The sequence below is a fragment of the Coturnix japonica genome, chromosome 1 (genome assembly GCF_054131305.1).
Source record: "Coturnix japonica strain WE chromosome 1, WE-NBRP24, whole genome shotgun sequence".
Classification (NCBI taxonomy): Eukaryota; Metazoa; Chordata; class Aves; order Galliformes; family Phasianidae; genus Coturnix; species Coturnix japonica.
This window is the reverse complement of record NC_140663.1, coordinates 64,299,266-64,321,024: the sequence shown is the minus strand read 5'-3', so window position 1 is coordinate 64,321,024 and position 21,759 is coordinate 64,299,266.

Genomic DNA, 21,759 nt, shown 5'->3' with positions numbered 1-21,759 from the left:
AACCATGCAGTGTATTCCACATCCTTTGAACAGCCCACCCTTCAAATCCATCTCTCCAACTCAGAGAGAAGGATGTAGTGTGGGACTAAGTCAATGAGCTTGCACAATTCCAAGTAGATAATACCAGTTACCCTTCCATGTCCAACAATGCTGTCGCTCCAATGTAGAAGGCATAATGACGAAGCCATGCTGCCTGTCTCAGACCACATTTTACATGTGCCTTAACATATCTTCCAGGAAAGTCTGCTCCGTTATCTGGAGTAGACATTATTTAGATGGGAGGTGGTGGAGTTACCGACCATGGGAGTGTTCAAGAAATGTTTGGATGTTGTGTTGATGAATATGATTTAGCTGGGAAGTATTGATAATGGTTGGACTAGATGATCTTCCAGGTCTTTTCCAACCTTGATAATTCTGTGATTCTGTGATAGATCTACCAGTTCTCATAGATTCTCAAGGAGGGCATGCTGTGACATGAACAAATCACTGCATGGAGCAGAAATATCACAATAAAAGATGCTAATGTTTTTGGTGCAGCATTACTTTACTGCAAATGCTGTTGCACTTCTTTAATTTTTCAGGGTGTTGTAAGAAACTTCTGAAGGCCATGTAGTCCAACTCTCCTGCAATGAACAGGGATATATTAAACAAGATGGACCCCAGTACTGACCCTCGGGGGACACCACTTGTAAAGGATCACCAGCTGGACTTAACTCCATTAACCACTACCCATTGGGCACGGCCCTCTAGCTAGCTCCTTACCCAAAGAAGGGTATACCTGAACAGGCCACAGGCAGCCAGTTGCCCCTATAGAATACTGTGAGAGATCATGTCAAAGTCTTTGCTGAAGTCTAGGTAGACTACATCAACAGCCTTTCCCTCATCTTCCAGTCTGGTCACCCAGTCATAGAAGAAGATGAGGTTGGTCCAGCACAACCTGCCCTTCATGAACCCATCAGGCTTGGCCTGATGCCCTGGACATCACGCACGTGCCATGTGACCTCACCCAAGATGATCTGCTCCATGACTTTCCCTGGTACTGAGGTCAAGCTGACAGGCCTATAGTTCCGAGATTTGGTTTAGTGGCTTGTGGTAACAGTGGTAATGGGAGGATGGTAGGATTGGATGATCTTGTAGGTCCTTTCCAACATGTGATTCTATGATTTTATGATTCACAGCTATGTCAGGTTGCCCATGGCCTGATCCAGCTCGTCACTGGGCAACCTGCCTCACCACTCTCACTGTAAAAATATTTTTCCTTATGTATAACCTAAATCTACCATTATTATTTTTTTTTTTAATTTATATTAGATCTGTTCTAATTGCTTATTTGTATCATATATGATGCTTAATATTTTCTGGGAGTTGCCTGTGTTGAGTAACAAGGGTTGTGTTGCAAGGTAAGCTTACTTTGGTTGCTTGTTTTCAATTTCTCTTTTTGAGCAGAAGCAGAAATACAGTATTAATGAGAATGATAATTGAGTACACATACATCATTGTTGTGATATTTTTTTGTTGTTGTTGTTGTTGCTGCTGCTGTTGTTGTGTATGTAACCATTAGGGGGAAAAATCAATTAAAATATCTCTGTTAAGTTTTGAGTAATTAAATGAAGTCTGTAATACTTTGGCACTAGGGATTATTGTTTGCTCATGTGCTTCAGGGCCAGGTTTGAATGTGGAGAACAAACTTTATTGGAAATAGATTCAATGTGCTTAAAAGAAGGCTCTGTAACTGACAAGAAGCAATTTACTGCCAGGTAAAATCAGCTGTCTGGAATAGCTCCATCTGGTGAATCACTGTAGAAAGCAAAGACTACCTCTCCTGTCTTGTTAATTCATTGACACTAATCTGGATCTGCAGAGAAGCCATCAGCTCATGCTTCTGTTGTGTGGAGATCTTATTTTAAAAACATGAATTACTCGTGAATGTTGCATTGAACTGAAGGGCCTTTTTGCTGATGTTTCTTGAGGTTATTTTTCTAAATTTATTTTTCTCTCTTAATGAGGAAAAACAAAAACAAATCAAAACAGAGAAAAATTATTATATTCCCAGGCCAGAACAAATTGAAATGTCAGTATCTTGAAATACATAATCTGATCTTTGAGATCCCAGTGCTTCTCAGTAGAGAAAACTTCCAAGTGTTGTTACTGCCCCAACCCAGTGAAGATGTTTATTGACTTAGAATTGTCAGTGTTTAATTAAGCACTATTACAGAACTATATTATGTGAATTAAAGAGTGAAATGTATAAACAAACAAACAAAAAAACCCATTTGCTGCAGAGCAACTGCATGCAGGGTAAAGCTTTCAGCTCTAGTTTTTAAAGTGGAACAATTTTATTTTGCTTGTAAGAAATTTTGCTTACAAGAAGAGTACAAATTTGTTTGGAATGAAGAAATCACACATCCAGGAGCACAGATTCTTGCATTCTGTGCCTGGAAGTCTGCCTACATTGAAAGAAACATACACATACCCACTCTGTAAATATTATCAATTCCAAGTATGAGTGTGAATAAATACCTGAAATAGTTCTTCATCAAAGGAAAATGTATTCAGGATGACTTGATGCTGAAGTGACCTGGCTTGCATTGATGTGACGTAGGGACTGAATGAACTTGAAAGTAGCCCCAGAACAGGGGTTCTACATATAATCAGGTGTTTAAAAATGCAAGAGAAAAGAGAAGTAGCTTGTATTATTAATTTTTAGGCATAAACAGAATTTATGTTTATTCACAATGATAAAAAAGTACATAGCTGACAGTGGAGATGATTGCCTAAGTCCACTTATATCAAGTTCATTTTTCTCAATAGTGTGCAGTATCTCCTTTTGATTGAATTTACAGGCCTTCATCTCAGTACCATAGCCTTAGAAAATTGTAGAATCTTAATAATAGAAAGTGCATCTTTCTAAGAATTGCTTCTGTCACTAAATTGTATGTTATGAATGCTAGAAGCTTCAAGACCTTCTAAAAAACCACACCAATGTTAAGTCTTGAAAGCAGGGTCTGATAGTATGACTGGGGAAGATGAGGGTAGCAAGGTTGCCTGCCACAACAGCAGCAGAACACGCTGTGTGAGCCTGATCTGGCTTGCATATGGGTGCTGTGTAGGACCTTCAAAAGGGCTTACTGTGGTTGTATGTTACAGGTCTCCTTTTCTCTGTGGCACTCCTTATTTTCTGTTTAATCATTTGTTGAGGTTTAATAGGAGAGAAAATCCCTAGCTGTCAAATGCAGATCTGAAGACAAGCATCCTTAAATTACTAATGTGTAATTTATCTTTGGCTCTAATAATGGGGTAAAAAGGGAGCTAATACTTTGAAAACTTTGTGAGAGCTCCAGTTAGTCAGTGGATGTCCAATCTTTTCTCTTGCTTGGGACATACTGAGTGAAGAGAAATTTTCTTATGCTACATATAAAATATATAACAAACTTATTATTTGCAAGTGACAGAACTTCTTTTTTAAAAGACTGTTTATTAAAGCATAAAAAGGACAACAAAAATATAAAACTAAGGGTTGAACACACATGTTAGTTAACACTGTTGAATTGCTTCTTCTAAATCATTAAAAATTTAGTGAATTAAATCTACAAAAATTATTGGAGAAAGTTGTCTTACATTTGACCATTTTATTTTCTTGCAAGCTATTAATCTGTGGATATATTACAGTCTACCCATTTGGTGCACCATTGAGATATTTTATTGTAATACATTAACAGAGCAATAGTCATTGATTGATAGCAGGGAAGAAAAATAAGATCTGTATGTTTTGCTTAAAATAAAATATATAAAAAATATTACAAAACCAATACCACTTCATTGATATCTGTGGGATATCTCCAGAAATAAGGTCATATGTCTGAGAAGTGAATTTGTCTTGCATGTACTAACGTCCAATCAATATCCTCTTTTCTAGGCACATATTCTAATCTCAGAAGCTTTGTTTGTATTTAAATGGAAATCAGATATACAAGCATAATTTTGGTGTATAGAATGATCTTCATAGTTTTCAAACAGTTTGTTTGTAAACGTGTTCACATATATGTGTATTTCTTTGAATACTGCATAAGATGAATGAAGCACATTATTCACCTCCTGGAAAAAAAGTTCTCATTCAGAAATTATATTGCTTATTTTTAAAATATATTTTAATGAGGAACAGTTTTGTTTCAGAAAGATCCATTTCCATGATAATTATATCTCATCTCTGATCTAACGGATCAGTTTCCACTTGGAGCAGAAAAATTGTTTAGTCTTTAGATTAATTGAATCTTTGGCTTCTCTGCCAAACGATGGCATGTGACCTTCATAATCATTTCACTCAAACCACTACAGGGTAGAATCTCTCAAATCTGAGCCCATTGGGACTTTTTTACTCCTAGATTAGCAAAAGTTCATGGTACTGCAGCATTGATTGTATGCATTCTGGAAGTTCATGTTTCAGGATTTTTTACATGGTAGAATGAGTTAAAGGAGTACTGACATCAAAGCCTGTGTACAAATGCATGTTGCACCATGGAGGCTGGAGTGGCACTCGTAGATCAACTTCTTCTGACCGAAGAGTTTGGGACTGTGAGTGCCTGGGCTTCCATAATTGGAGGAATGTGTTGGAAAATATGTACAGTATTGTTTAGTAAGTGTAAAATCAAATTTTTGTTGTGTAATTTAGGAATCAAAACTTAAAACTTAATAATGATAAAATATTTTCTTAAGTGACCCTGTAGTCCTAGATTAGACCACAGCTAAATTGTGGAAGTTGGTTATTTGAGTTATTCTATATAAAATTCTACTTCTCCTGTACTGCATTGTTTACATTAGTAGAGCAGAAATCATTTACATATCTAGCATGCTAACTCTCAGTTCTCTGAATATGTTTTAATTTTTTCATTTTCTATTATGAATATATAGTTGGTTTTACTTTTTTCTTTTTTTTTTTTTCTTTTTTCTTTTTTTCTGTTAATTTGTTTGACTTCATTATATGTTAGAACCACAGGGCTGTGTTGGATTTAGAGGGAATTTAGAGAACAATTTGAACTTCTTCACTGTAATTCAAAATAGTCTTCAAATAAACACTTTTCAAAAAATAGCCGCTCTTCATAAGACTTCACAACCTACATTCAATTTCTTTAAAGGAAACAGTCAGTGGTAGAGGAATTCTGATGCTGCTACCTCTTAATTTTGCAAAGATCCTGCCTTTTAAGTTGCTAAATATACATTAAAAAATAAGTGAATTGAAAGCAAGTGATGAAACTACCTAGAACCAAAATTTCTCTCTTTATTTGAGGGCAAGGCATTTCAACTGAAGAAGATGTAATCTATTTAGTTCCATAGAGTCTCTAGAACAATTGTAGTTCTGATTCATCATACATGTTCAAGAAACTACATCTTACATGGCATGTAACAAAGGCTTTGCTTTGGAAAAGAATGATAAAAACTAAAGAGCTTGGAACGTACAATCACATACACAAATCAAAATAGATTTAAAAAATGCTTGAAAGAAGTCCTACACAATCAATTACGAGTGGTTTCATATTAAAATACAAGCATTTATGTATATACATTAATATATATGTCTACATATATATTTCTAGGGTATTTGTTTTCTAAATTTAAAAACCAGCAGCTTACTGCTGTGGGAAATAGCTTAGCCTAGATTTACATTTTGGCCTTGTCTATTCCTTAGCTGCAGTTGAAATCTGTGCTTTCAGGCCTTTACTTATGACATTGCATGTCATATTACCTGTTTACAAGGAAGAGAAGGTTGTTGGTTATTTTTAAGCAAACTATCACTTCCTAACTTACTAGTTTGTGCTGAATTGGTTTCAGTTTTAGCAGGATGCAGTTGTCCTAGTTCCTGGAAACATGCTTCACTGAATCATCAATCACTGTCTTGACCATGATGGTGGTTTTATTTATACAGCTTCATGAAATGTTCACTGTGAAATATTAGGCCAAATTAAGGTCTTGTGGTTTTGTGCTTAGCTTCATATTATGTCTGAATTTGCTGAAAAGTTACTCTGTGTTTCACAAACCTCTATGTACACTTTGTCTTCTTTTTGAGCTGACCTAGACAAATTTGGAGAAGACTGAAATAGTTGTGTTTTCAGTAGTTTAACTGAATGGATTTAACTTCTCTTTTTCAGAGCTTCCTTGTAAATGGCATAAACTTTAACAATATATTTGCTACTCAAAGTTACTAGCATTTCCTCTACTGACAAATTCTGGCCTTTGTTTCATTGCAGATTAGAAGTAATATTTCTTACATTACTTTCTGTTCTAATTGATGGCTCATTTTCTTCCTATATATTTAATCACTGATTTGATGAAATTACCATTAATGAAGACTAAATTGAGAAAATACAGACACATCTTTTAGAAAAAGGTAAGTAGGGCTCAAGTAATTTAATTAGGAGACATTAACCTATTTTTATCAATTATCCAGCAGTTCCCATTCTAGCAATGCTCACAAACATGATTTAAATAAATAAATAAATAAAATGTTTTTACTTTCTTCTAATGGAGAGATCATGATGTAAACTGCTGAATGTTAGAATTTTATTTTATTTTATTTTTTTGCTGCTTACAGCAAATGTTTATATTTAATTTTCTCTTGCTATGTTGATGTCACAGAATAATGCATGTGATACTACTGAAAAATTCAATTAGGTTCTTGAATAGGTATTGTTTCTAAGCTCAATGCAGCTATGGCTGTATTGAGCAGCCTGAAGTGAACTGACATAAAGCTACCTATTTGCCCATTTCAAATTAATAAATTTGCATTAGTGGGAGATATCTGTCCCGAGGCTTCAGTTTTCTGTGGGCAGAGCTATTTTTACATTTACACAATTACATAGGGACTATTTACAACAGTACATAGTTCTTCTAGCACATATACTGTTCAGATATGAATATCCATTATTGCCCATCAATTCAAGCAAGCTCCCCAAATTTCAGCCATTACAATTCACAGGAAAATGAATAAGGAAAAGAATAAGAATAGAATCCAACTTCAAAGTTGGTGTAATCTCTTGCTATTTGCACAGCTGCAATCATGAGACATTCATATTTTTGTTGTGAATATTTGAATCTCAATATCAAAGTGAAACTTACAGAATGCCACCCTGTTGCCCAACATAATAGAAAATATTAGTACAAATCTTTCAAAGCCTAATACATGAGCAGACATGAATAATGTCTTATTGAAAATAATTCTTGTTCAAAGCCACTGTGATTTCTGAAATGTATGGAGCAATCAAATCAGTGGAGCTAGGCTTGCATGCACTAATAGTAATTTGATGCATAATGCAAATTCTCTTATTGGCAGTTTTTAAAATGGAAATTAATTTCCAGCTATCTTCATTGTAGTAACATGATCAGTTCTCTGTATTAGGTACGTGTGTTTTGTCCTAATCAAACCAGAAACTTTCCAAGCTCTGTTGTTATCCAATGTAAAAACAATGATGTTGAAATAGCTGCCTTGGTGTAATATCCCCATGGAGAACAGCTACAGGTAATTTTGTAATATACAAGATTTCCAACATACTTGCTGTCTGCTTTCACCAGTTACCTATGGTGAAGTTAAAAATATTACTCATAAAAAAATTCTCAGAAATTTTTGTCCCCTGTAATAGTTTTCTGTCAGTGGAAATTTCCAATTTCCTTATATGAAGAACTGACACTCATTGAAATGAAAATCTGTTTGGAAAAATCCAATCAGAAATACAGAAAAAACAGAGAAGTCATACTTAACTCAAAATGTATAAAAACAACGGCTTTTTTTTTTCCCCCATCAAATATATATTGATGTAATAATTCAACATTTCACAGAGAGATGAAAAATAAACAAATCACTGCCTGAAGAAGACTGAGGATAATGACCATCAGTGTACATTATATTTAAAATAAAATAAAATAGGAAAAAAGAGATAGATAAAAATTAAAACATCTAAGTATTAAGAATGGTATAAAAGACTTGTCTCCGTTCACCACAGTTGTACTAATAAAAGAAAGACAAACGTCTTTAGAATCTTGATGAAAACCCTATAAAACACATTGAAGAAGTAGGAAATTAAAATGTTAGAAGGAGAACGGAGGATTTTATAATGCATGCCTAGATTCCAGATGAGAATAACTGTTGGTCCTGAGAGCTAATAACACCATTCTTCACAGGTCAGATCCGAAGTTTGAGACAACTCCAAACATTTCCAGTATATCAATGGATTTTGATGTTAATATTCATCATGCTGTGTAATTTTATTTATTTTTTAACTTTCTCTTCTTGGAAATAAATTGGAAATGATAGGGATTAGAAGGATAGCTAATTAAAGCAAAGAAGTTGAAAAACAAAGCCTGTGGACAACAGTATTGCCAAAGTGACTGTAAAATATATCTAAAATAAATTAAAACCTACAAATTAATCATTGTCTGTCTGTGTACCTGATACTAACAGAACTGCAAAACCTATGTATTTAAACCTACATTTCACAAGAGCTCACTGGCAAAAATCAATAGAAAGCTTTAGTGGGTAGAATGTGTATAATAGTAACAAGTAGAAAGGTTAGTGTAGAAGTTAATGGTTCTATCAAGACTAAAACAGTTAAAGTGTGAAGGAAAGATCTACCACAAGTGGTTCATTAACCTTTGAGAACTCTAGTGTATCTTCAAGGTAAAGATTACAACAAACCTGACTCAATCACTAGTAGTACTTGTTAGCTCTTGGCTTCAGAAATCAACAGCTTTTTCATTTGCATCATGAAATCATCACAAAACTTATATTTCACTAAGATGTCTGACCCTATAACTAGACTAATTAATCCAAAGTTACATAGAACAGTGGGCAGGATGGTAAAGACTTATCTAGATTCCACAGCTAGCACAGTCAGGCAGCTAGGAATTTCATAGTGAAGTGATCAGTAGTTAACAATATTCAGAGTTCAATGACATTACAATACTTGAGAACTAATACTGCAGAGATCTTGATCTACTCATCTGTTTATCATTGCAGTCTTCTTAAAAGAAGTAAGAAGGGTCAGAATTTTTTCTACTTTCAGTCACACTGCTATATGTATGTTGGACAAGAAGCCCAGTATGAACCTCCAATGTGTCTTCTCAGCAGCAGTCACTTCTGGTGGCAGCAATTCTTGGTCCTCATCCTCCTACAGCTCTCCCACATATCTTTGCTAGCCATTTGATTACTTCTCAGCTTTCCTGGCACAAATACTCTTGATGCTTCATAGTTAACTGAATTATTGAAATAATCTTGAACAAATAGAGAAGTTGTACTTCCAGGGGGGTTGTTCAGATCTGCAATTCAGCTCTCATATGTTTCTGCCTGTATCAGATGAATATGAGCTGGAAGACAGGAACTCTGTAAATCACTGCTCTGTCCAAGCAAACAAAATATTTGTAGAAGTTCATAAATAGGTGTGTGAAGCAGTAGTTTCCAAATCAGTAAAATATCTTATGTTTCTGTATTATACACTGGAAGCAAGCACAGATAAGTTCCATCTAAAAATGTGAACTCTTGTTTGAACAAAAAGTACAGATTATTTATTTTGGGATACATTTTTATTTCAATACTATGTTTATCAATATAGGTATTTATATGCAGTGTTTTACAACAAACATTGATGATCTAAGATTGCTGTATTACAATAATAAAATTATTATACTTTGCATAATTATGTATATTTCAATTTATCTCTCAGTAGGTGAGTGGTGTATTGGAGCCTCTAGGATTCTACTTTACACTCCTCCATCTTCCTTTACTCTTGCTATGTTCTAGGCTTCATATTTGGCATGTAATATGAAATAAATGACCCAAACAAACAACAACAACAAAACCCCAAAACAGCAAAGTATAAAAAATATACTTTTAGAAAAGAGGTTTAAAATTAAATCAAAAATATAATTTTTTGCTGGACAATCCAGACAGGAAATTTCAATGGAGAATGCTGTAAAAATTAGAATTTCCATTTTTCATAGTATGTCTTGAAAATTACTGTGTTTATTTGGGTCACATTATTGGAGTTCAGTCTAAGCTTCTGCTGAAATTTGTCTGCAGTAAGGAACTCTCCAAAGTCAGTGCACGTAATTTCAAATCTCATATCAATCTGTAATGATGCATGTATCTAAAATCAGATTTGCTTACTGATATGCTTGGCATGGCTTGTCATGGCAATAAAGAAGTTTTCATAGAAAGTCAGTTTCATATTGTACTTTGTATAGATCTTTTCCAGGTAAACTATTTTCAGGATGAAGTGATAGGGTGTGCACCCTACCTGATAACGTTTTCCACTTTCCATTGTAGTAGAATAACAATTCAGTTAAGTATGGCCATAGTTGCAAAACTACATTCAATTTGCTGTGAAAGAACTAAAGGGAAAGTTGGTAACTGTCAGATGCATTATGCTATAATGACCCAAAAATAAAAATGATGGCAGCCAAAGGGACAGTTGGGACCAAGAACCATTAGCTACACATTGACTATTCAAATGTATTTGTACAGTAGCCAGTTTATTTCATTCTCCAGTCTTTCTACTCTTTTTTTCCCATTTCACTCTTTCCATCTTCCCCTACCTACTGCTGTAACTTTTCTTCCAGCAAGTTTTAGGGTGGAAGTTTAAATGAGCATCTGCCACAGCACCAATGCCAATGCTAGCTGGCCATCCACCAGCAGAGTACTCTTGCATGGGATGCCTGGCTCTCCTTCGGAGACTGTGCTTAACCTTTATGACACACTCAGATTCCACCAGCTTGGTACCTCAAATCCCACATTCCTTTTTCTCTCCAAATTTTGCAGTTGGTAACTCATCCTGATGGTGAGACACGCCTCTCTGCTCTTCGTTTTCCTTCACATTTTCTTTCAAGTCAAAACAGAAAGTTTTAGTTTTGTTTCAAAATATTATTGCATTCATTTTTGCACTAAAAATAGCTATGAGAGTGGGGAGGATTCAGTTTATAATTAGGGGAGGAGCCGTTTTTGGCCTCAATCCCCAACATGAAATCTGTTATAAATGAATTCTGCCAAATTGCTGAACAGAGTGCAAATTTGTAATGTGCCAGTTTTTTAATAGGTTTAGTTCTTTGGGCTCCCTTTGCAAGTCCAACCCTTGTGTCATTTCACTGACACTTTGTCCTTGAAAATCTTCTGCAGCATCCTTTTAAAACTATGTGATGCACATGCTTCCAAGCTTTCCAAGCTGTGACAGCTGAGGACAAAAAATTCAGGCTAGATTTTGGCACACCTATGGTCTTCTTAAAGTAATCTCATTTATGCTTGTCCTAGAAATGTTCTTATTAGTCAGCATCCTTATCTCATAGCCCCAGATGAGGCTGGCATTGTGGGTTCCCAACACGTGGTTACTAGACTGGCTAAAGGGACATCCAGATCTTAGTTACAGCAGACACCATTTTGGAATTGACTTAGATGCAAATATCATTGAAGCCCTTCATCTGTTGTATTTCCTTTGCTTGAATGATGGGTTAAACAGGCATACTTAAAATTACAATAGCTCCAGCCATTTGAAATGCTAATTTCCATCTTGGCAACAATGTGTTGAGCATATCAACTCCTTTTATACCTTATTGGTTATGAAGATAATGAGATTCTTTTAAGAGAACCGAATACAATTTGTGATATCCGGTACTCAGATTCCCTCCAAATCTTTCTCATGCATTCAAGGACTAAGAGCAAGCACAGATATATAAAAATATTGTTTAGAAATATAGGATATAGTTAAACATTAGTACTACTATTGCTATAGCATTAGCGTATCTAGAAGCATATCTTCACACTGGATAGAAGCAACTAGTAAACACTGAAATGCGTTCCTGTCTTAAAAGGCCTGTTGAAATTTCTAAAATGCTTTTCTTGGAATTAGATCTAATGAACTGAGAATATATATACTTGCCATATTTTCAGACTACTAGAAGAAGATATCACACATCCTTTGCAAAAGACCAGTTAAACAATAAAAACAACCATGTTGTTCATCCAGAATGTTTGCTGTTGACTCAATCTGTGCTTTGTATTTTCCTGAATCTAGTGTAAATGTTTCCAGGGATGGATGTTGAGACAGCTCTCAAAACATCTGATGCTAGTTCCAATCATTTCCAATGATACTTTTCAAAACAGAGATAGAATAAACCTACTTTTTTTAGGAAGATAGTTTTGTTCATGTAATATTCACTCAATATACTGATTAATGCAGCAAAATTTTATTTCTATACTAATAAACAATTATTCCAATACTTGAACTATGCTGATGAGCGTTTCAGGAGGAAAACAAACAAACAAACAAAAAAAATTTAAATTTTTAGATACCTGTCTGAGTTTACAAAAATATTGGCAGTTTATAAGATTATGAAAGTATTTTCAATGGAAATGAGGGAGAATGAATAAATATTGTCATGGAATACCAAATGTAAACTGTTAAGCTTTATTTCTGCATTTTTAGATCTTCTTAAGAAGAAGATTTTTAGATCTTCTTAAGATCTAAAAGGCATCTTATGATATAAACTGAAATTTCAGATCTGAATTTCACCTCAGGTAGGCATAACTGAAAGTATTTTAGGTAGCAGAAAGACCTGAAGATTCATGTTTGCTGAAAAATGTTACAGGATTCTTTATTTATATAAAGATAAAAGGTAAAAATAATGCTTCAGAATCATCTTCTATAAAGAAAAAAACTGTATGATTCAAATTGCATATTTTAAAAGGATTTCAGAACATCCTTTTAAAATGTTTATCTCAAGATTTCAGTTATACCAGATCTCTCAAAGAACTACTCTAACTACAGAGAAGTACAAAATGTGGCCATAAATTATTTAAGAAAACATGTTTATATTGGAAATTAATTAATTGATATAGCAGGTGGTCTTCCTTAAGTCTTCTCCTCCTGACTCACTGTACCCACATTTGTAATATCATGTAATATTCCACTTAGAGCCTATAAAGAATAGAATTGGCAAATTCATAAAAGAAATTATTGTTAAAAAAAGTACAGTATTTAGCAAGGACCTGTGCTTAGTCACTGCAGTTAGTTCTCAAAACCTTCTGTGTGCAACTTAGACTGTCCAGCCTGGCATTAGAGAATGTCTGTGGCAAATGGTGAATATACAGATAGACAAATAGATAGACAGTTTTAGAGTACATAGTTCTCCTTGGAAAAACGACTTTGGAAAGACATTGTAATTGACTATTGCATATAGAAAAGTTATTTCTTCAAATTCAAGTGACAAAAATGATACTACTTTTCCATACTTTGAGCCAAGGTGCGGGCTCTTTAGTGAGAACAGTGAGTCTCAGTTGCCAAGAGGAATTTCTGGATGAGGAAAGTTGTAAAAGCTGGATTCTCAGGGTTCAGGGAAAATACCAATCCCTCCCCTCACCTGCACTTCAGGTCTTCCCTCAATATGTTTCTTATCATCTTGTAATGGTTTTTTTCGACATTGTTCTCGCTTTGTATTAATACAGATTTCTGGTGGTTCATCTTATCTTTAATTCCTTTTTTTTTTTTTTTTTTTAATGTTAATGAGGTCTCTGCAGGAAACTTTAAGAAATTTTTACCTTCTGCCGTTATTATTTATGGACATATTTGTACATGAACCTTAGAAGCTGTATGCTAATCTGGAGCACTGTGAAGGTGCCAGAGTGAACTGGCTAGTTAAACTGCATTTACAGATGCTTTTCATTGGCAAAGCAATACAAAGCAGCTGGGTAGTATGCCTTAATTTTCCCTTTACCTTCTGTCCTCCAGGTTCAAGCTGTTTCTTGGACCTCCTTCCTGTTCCTCTCTCAACATCTACAGCCTCCCTGAGCTTACTTGCACTTGTGTATTCACACATTTGCCAGGCTTCTCTTTCTGGTTCTTCTCTTATTTCTCTTTTCCTACACTCTAGTCATATGTTTAAATCAGAAATATCTTTAGGAATTGTGATTTTGGTCATGAATTTTCAAGAGCCAACAGAAACTCTCCCCTCCTTCAAGTTCCTCTCACTCTCAGAAGGGCTAATTACTTCCACAGTTATAAGCAGGATTAAACTTGTAATTTCTGTGTTTAAAATAAAGAAATATGGAAGCCCTTTCAGTATTTTGTGTGAGTAATGCCAGTGTTTATTTTAGCTACAGGATTTATACAGACATAATTCAGTGAGAAACAGTAGAAACAGTAGAAGATTTATGTTCTTCTGAAAATGATTTCCAAATTGGTAGTGAAACATGAGTTAGTCCAATCATGAGAGGCAGAAAATCAGTCATTTGGAGCAGATGTCAGATTTATCATAAAATCTCCATGAGTCCAGCGCTAACCTTGCGACTAAGCCAACCAACCTGAAACAAGGAAGTTGTCTACTAAATACAGAAAAAATATTTTGTTTCATTGTCTGGACCTTCCTTTTTTCAACTGTTATTTTATTCTGAAAGGATACATCACATTTTTACTTCTCTTCTAGCAAGCTACAAATGTTTAAAATGCATTACTCACTAAATTAAAAATGATTTTTCTTCACAGTCATCTGAGACCTGGAGATTGTGAAGTGTATGGATAGAAATAGAAAGAAATATTTATACATAATTTGGAGAAGAATTTATTCCTACTGGCGACTTATTTATAAAGTTGAGTAAATATCACTGTAAACTCATTTCAAGACCTAATTAATTAAAACAAATTCACAAAAATGCCAGAGTTTTAATGGAAGGTAGAGGGTTTATATATATATATATTCTTAGTGAATAAAATAAAATGTGTTTCTTGGTGCTCTAACAAAATAAAACACTAAAAGTAATAAAACTAAGTAAATGAAAAAACATTTCGTCTAAAGAAACTGGTGAAATTGTTTCCAATCCATTTCTGTCTTTATTAACTGAAGAATGTTTTTTATCAGTTTGAAGTGTTTATTTACTAAGTGTTTTAGTTCATCAGTTCTTCAATATGCAAAATATAAATGAATAAAGGTATATACAAATGCTAAATATCATCTTTCTTCTTATGTGTATATAAATTAACTCTGTCTGCATACTGTTTTTCACGTAGTTGCATGCACTGGCCTATCTTTTTTTTTCAACTTCAGTTCTGTCTAACAAGTGTCTTCCAACAGCTGCTGGATACCAGTGGCTCTGACTTTATAACGGAGAGCTGAAATTCCAGGTGCTAAGTTCATGTTTAATTTTATTTTCTTTATTCATAAGTTCGTTTAAAATGAAATGCATGTCCAAAAATCAGATCTTAATTTTATGGTCCCCTGTATTCTTAGGATACAGTGTCCGAATATCAATAATCTGCATGGAGACTCACTCAACTAAGATCTATAAGTATCCGTAACATAATGGGTGTAGTAGGTGTAGGAAATGGAATGGAATTATCACTTAGCTGTGTACACGTTGAATTCAAACTTTTTTGAAAAATAGCTTTAGGAAGCCTGGTGTTTGAAGATACAACATATTTAAGCAAGTGTCACTGAGTAATAAGGCGAAGGGACAAATTTCAAGATCTATAATAACATAAAGTCAATAAATGCATGTGCAGTCCAAAGATGTGACAGACAGATATACTGTACAAAAAGGATTTCTTGGACAGATTCTGTCAATATAAATATATTCTGTCGACATACATGTGCCTTGTCATGCAGCCTTGTCATAATTGCAGTCTCAAGAGCTTTAATTATCTCCTTATACCATCGGTATTTACATTTGGTTTGTCTCATGGTCCTTCATTGCTAATGTGTCACAATTTTTTCTCCCATGTGACGATGACAACTGGTCACTCTTCATTAATGAAATGACAAGTCTCTTATCAATGTTGTACTTACAACAGCCTTTAGAAAGTTAAACTTTACAAGATTAAATTCCCTCTGTGGGTTTTCTACAGAACACACACTTCAACATAAAGTGTTTATAAATCATTGTTTTTCTTCTGCTTAGACTAAACTCTGTTTTCCAAGACTGAGTATAATTGAGATGAAAACAAGAATATGACTCTGAGAATTCTGGAGTGAAACAGTAACATTTATGTTCAATCTTTAAACTGTAATGTGATGAGGAAAAATACATTCCTGGGAACCTGATCGGACACTTTGCTAATGTGAAAAGTATTAAAAGTCTTCGATGACATTATATTTTAGAGACTGCTTATGAAACCTAGTAAATTAAGAATCTGTACTGAAATCCAGCATTATTCCTAACTTCGCAGGAATGCTGAAGCTGGAAGGAGTCTCCAGAGGTCATTTTGTCCAAGACTCATGCCCAAGAAAAGGTACTTGCTGCTGGCTGCCCAGGGCCATGTTGAAACAACTCTTGAGTATCAAGACAGAACTTCATCTGTGTCATACTTTTGTGTTCACATAGAATGGTGTTTCTTCATTCCATTAAAATCCGTGAGACTTAAAGATTCATAGTACTTAGAAATGAGGGACCCTTATGACATTGTAACCAAATTAAAATTAAGCACAGTTTCAGTTTAGGGTTCCCCAGTCTCTTTCATGTGGGCATGTTTCTTTTCCCTCCTGAAGTGAATTTGCTGTGTGATGAACTGGTTTCAGTTTACCTTAAGCCTGTGATTCTGGACACCCGTTTTGCATTAGAGGAGAGCAATGATTCTGTCTCTGAGTGAGTTTTCTGTAAATCTAAAACTATAAGCTACCTTAGATAATGGCTATAATCTTCCTGAACATACCATCATTCAAAACTTTAAGAAGTAGAGAGACTGTCACTGATCTGCAAAAGTTAAACTGTTAATTTAGAGGGGAATCATAAAAAGCAGATAGTGTTTTCAAAATACAGAAACACAAATCCTAGTTTATGGCCATACCTGGAACATGAGATTATTTAAGTTCAGGTTACTTTGTGAAACAAGAGACCAAATGGATTTATGCAATCATGTTAGTTGCGTAGGCCAAAGTAGAGTGATTACATGTAGCTGTGGAACATGCAACCTTGCTCTTGAAAGCTAAATGGTGGCATACGCAGGTAGTGTTAACAACTCAGTTTCAGAAAACCTCAAAAGGCCTACTTCGGTACTCTCGGCACCATTCGGTATGCCCTTGGCATACTTAGTTATGTCAAGCAAGTGAATTAATACCAGTAGTGAAGATATAACACTGGAGAGAGCTCAACCAGCTTCCTGGGAACCCTGGGCCTGTAGATGCAGATCAGCTGTCCCAAAGGACACAGCACAGAACTGCAGGTCCTTTGCAAATATTTTCTAGGTAAATGAATCTGGCTAACTGCTGTCTTTCCTAGTAAAACTTCACATCAGTCCTACAAGACCACAGTTTGTGTGGCTGCAGACATTTCTTGGCTGCTTTCTCTTCTTGTCCTTTGCTAGATCTAAATCTCTTCATGGCTTCTCTCGCATGGGGCAGGTCAGCTCATGTCACTGCAGTGTACATGCACACTGGATCACACAGTTCTCTCAGAATGTTTGACTAAGCAAGTTGATAAGTATTATCCATGAGGTTAGGAATTCCTGTATTTTGGTGAGATTATAATGGGAATAGTTAGGCAAAGACTCTCATAAAGCTGCATCTTCTTTTGGGGTCTGTCTTCTTGATCAGTGTAGAGTGACTTGGCCTGGCAGCTATGAGATGAAAACCAGTTCTCAAGCCATGCCATTTTGTCTATGAAGTTGCTAGTGCACGAGCTAGTTGGGATGACTAGTTTGAGTTTGCCTACAGTACCCTGCAGTGACTGCAGTGTAAGTGTTGCCCAAGGCAATGAACTACTCTGGCAAATTTTATTCTTCTTAAATGACTCTCCCCAGAAATGGGGTGTTGAGGCCTAAAATGAGGATATGTATGGAAGAAAACTACCACCTCTGTCCAGTGGGACAACTTAGAATGAGGATTAGTCATAAAACTTAACAAATGCTGAAGACATTTACAACTCTCTGCTAATGTAATGGCACCTATGCCAAATACTTATATTAAATTGCAAATTTTATGTACCATAATACTATGCACAATAAATTAGCAAAGCCTGTATCAATCTCAATGTCAATATGAAGACATACCAGAAAAATCATGTTTATTGTTAAGGATAAATAAAGTAAAACACTTTACTACTCACTGACAAAAGATTATAAAATACCTTAAAAAAAAAACAAAAAACCACAAAAAACAAAAAAAAAACAGTCACGTTGCAGTTGATAGGAACAAAAGGATTGTCTGATTATGGAAAAGACCTGAAAATCAGTGGGAAGGGGAAAGATGAGGTTTAATGGTATTATTTGGTATTAAATCTTATCTTATTGCAATGAGAACACAATAAAAATTTTAAGGAAATCAATTACTAGATTAAAAAGAGTTCTTTTTGAAGGCTAGTAGTGCTGTAGTGAAAATCAGTAGCTTATTTTGTAGGAAAACATAGGATTTAAGTTCTAGTATTTCAGTTTATTTTCACAAATGTTGGGTAATAAATCCCACTTTCTATTCTCCTCTTTTATGTATGTAATGAAAGAAACCAATCTTTATTATTGGAAGAAATGAAATAAGAAGCAAAACACTTTACAATTATATTGAGCTTTCCATTCTGATTGATCACTGGGGGCATTACTAAACAGAAGAAAAATCATTTAGATTTGGTTGCTCTGCCTTCAGGCAGCGTGGCAATGCAAAAAAGTACATATAGTGAGGGTGGTCTTGCAAAAGCTTGATAGGTATACTTTGCTAGAGCTTACCATATGCAGCACTGATTTGACCTTGGGCAAGTGTATTAGGCTTTAATCTCTAGACTGAGATATGACAAAGCAAAATATATGTGCTTAAGTACCTCGCTGGAGAACACAGTACCTCTTACTTTATTTAATAATACCTCTATAGATACAAGGAAACCCTAGTCTTATTTGCAGTCTCTATGCACTACTGTAGCAAATTAATGAGATTTTTTTTCCCCATGTTTTGAGCTGGCCTTCAGAGTTAACATAAAGATGTATGCATCTTCCTTATTCATGTAAGCATGTATTCTTAACTACAGGAGGAAAAGGCCTACACAACCCAAAGCTGGACGCGGCTGGGTTTTATTTTTTGAGCACTGTCTAATGTGAGTAAATATAGCTATAATTAATATTCATAATCTTCTAAATATGTAGAAATTTTCTACTAAAAAAATAGAAACAGGGAAATTGTGATTTGGAAACTTACATAATTCAATATTGTAAAGATTAACCAACCCTAAAGTAGTATAATAAATGGAAAAGGAGAGATGTTTGGGATAAAAATGAATGAGCTTTGAAGACAAACAAACAAACAAATATATAAATAAAGCATGGGATTGTACTTTATAGTTTAGTGTCGTTAGATTTTCATTGGAAATAGTAGAACACTGATTCAATAAAATATTCAGCAAACTGTCCTTTTTCAGGAATGCACATAAATATTTGCCTAACTTGTTTAAATCCCACTGAGTTCAATTCTATGCTGAATCAGGTATTATGGAAAATGATGCTTGAAAGAAAGGGATAAATTTAAGCCATCTGATCTTCTCTACAGTTTGTTTCTTTCACCCACTACTTTTGCCACTACCTTAAATTCATCTCTAGCTCTTAGCTGTTATCAACTGAATATCTACTCTTTTTATAATATAATTATATATTATAATTAAAATATAATAATATAAAAATTATTTCTGTCTTCAAAAATAAAAGATAGAGTAGCATGTTTTGAGGTACACATCTACGTATATAGACTGCCAGTTAGTAGATTGGAACTCTATGCCTAGCAGAGAAGAAAAATAGAAAAAGTCAATTCAAATAAGTTAAATCACAATCATTAGCCTTTGCTTTATTCACACAATGGATTTTTATTTTTCTTTGATTTTGCAGTAAATTGTTATTTTCCCTTTTGCCCGTTAGAATGATGATAATAGTTTTTCTTTGTTTGTTTGTTTGTTTTGTGAGAGCTTACAGAAGTACAGTTACAGTGAAGAGCTGCTTATTTCCAAGCATTTCATTTTACTTTTTGAGTAAAGCTAAAATTTGGCAGAGGAGAAAGGCAACTGTACTTGGATGACTAGAAATGTTTCTGTAAGGAGCAGAAATCTTCCTGATAACATTAATTTGTTATAGCTTTTTCTCTGTCTTTGATCTCTGGGCATGGTGTCATGGGGATTGGAATTAATGTCTTTGCTTCGGTGGAAACTTCACAGCAACTCCTACCTGGATTTGTTCCTTGGGATGTAAAGTAAAGTAGGGTTGACCTTGGTATCCAACAGGTTGGTTTGCAATTAAGTCTCAAATAGATACAGTTGGTTCCATGAAAGCCAAATAGATACTAGTAAGATTATGAGCCATGCTTATGAATTTGCTCATAAATCCAGCTGGAGGAGGGCTGTAGCAGATGTAATACTACTAAATTTGCAGAGAGGACAACTGTCCTGTGGAATGGTGTATGTGACTATTGCTTTGGTGTACTTCTGCATGAGAAAGAAATAATGACTATTTAAGTTACACATTTATTTCCAAGAGCACTAGCTTGAAAACAGCCTTTTTCTGTTTCTCAGTTCCGATCACTTTCTGTTATCTGCCAATTATATTAAAAAAATTATAACCCATGGAAAAGTATAGTCTAAGTCATTTATTTGTTGTCATAGAAGAAATGTAATTGGTGTTTGGATTATATTAGATCTAGAATTAGTCTTTTTCTGGAAACTGGGTAGTTCATACAAAATAAATATGAAAGCACTAGAGAAGCCTTTTTTCATAGTCATCAAATTTTCTAAAAAGTAGAAGCACTGAAATGATGATCCAGACTATGCTTGCCTAACAGACAAAATGGCAGAAACTGTTCCGATGTGTACAAAATAATAGTACAAAATTATCACTGCATAATAGAATCCTTTATCAAAAAGCTAAACAGACTTTCGTAGTTAAAGAAGGAAATGCCTCTGAAGGTTAATAGCTCATTAAAAAAATAAAAATAAAAATAAACAAAAAAGTAGCTAGTCTTTTAGTCCTACCATAGCAAAAGTGGGGAAATAAAAGTTTTGAAACGCAGTCTGAAGATACTGCAATAACAAGATCTCATGAATTTGCAGCAACTGCTCTAACCAGAAAAGAAACAGAACTTCTGAGATAGATACTCATCTGATCCACTGCAAGTACCTCTTAGGCAAAATCAGTCACCGTAGCGCAGGGTGTAATGATAATGGGGGCTGAATAATGAGAAAATTGAGAGATACCTTCTGATCATGAAGATCCCTCTGCTTTGAACATAAAATGCATAAAATATCTGAAATATTAATATAATTGTACAAGGTCCTGAAAATCACAATGAAAATATTTTATGAGTATCCTTAGTGTGCCTGTGACCTATAAAGATCATTAATTTAAAGCCTAATAGCCTACGTGATTCTGTACAACTTCTACAACCTGATTTGGCAAGAGTGTATTATATGTGTAATATTGTTAATAATGTAAAACATAATAGAATGCCACATACTATTATAGAAAACAGTAGGAGTAGATAATTATTGGTATTATGATATGCTAGTAAGAGATCAAAGACTATAAATGTTATATGGACAAATGAAAATGTGATGATGCAGTAATTTCCTTTTAAAGGAAAGATTACACCATTAGGAAAAAAAAAAAAAAAAAAAAAAGGGCATAGTTCCAATAGCTTTTGTATTTAATACAATAATAATAATAATGATAATGATGATGATGAGGATGATAATAATAATAATAATAATAATAATAATAATAATAACAATAGAGGTAGAAACAGTGCAGTAGATTTTTCTCACTTAGAAATATAATTTTAATG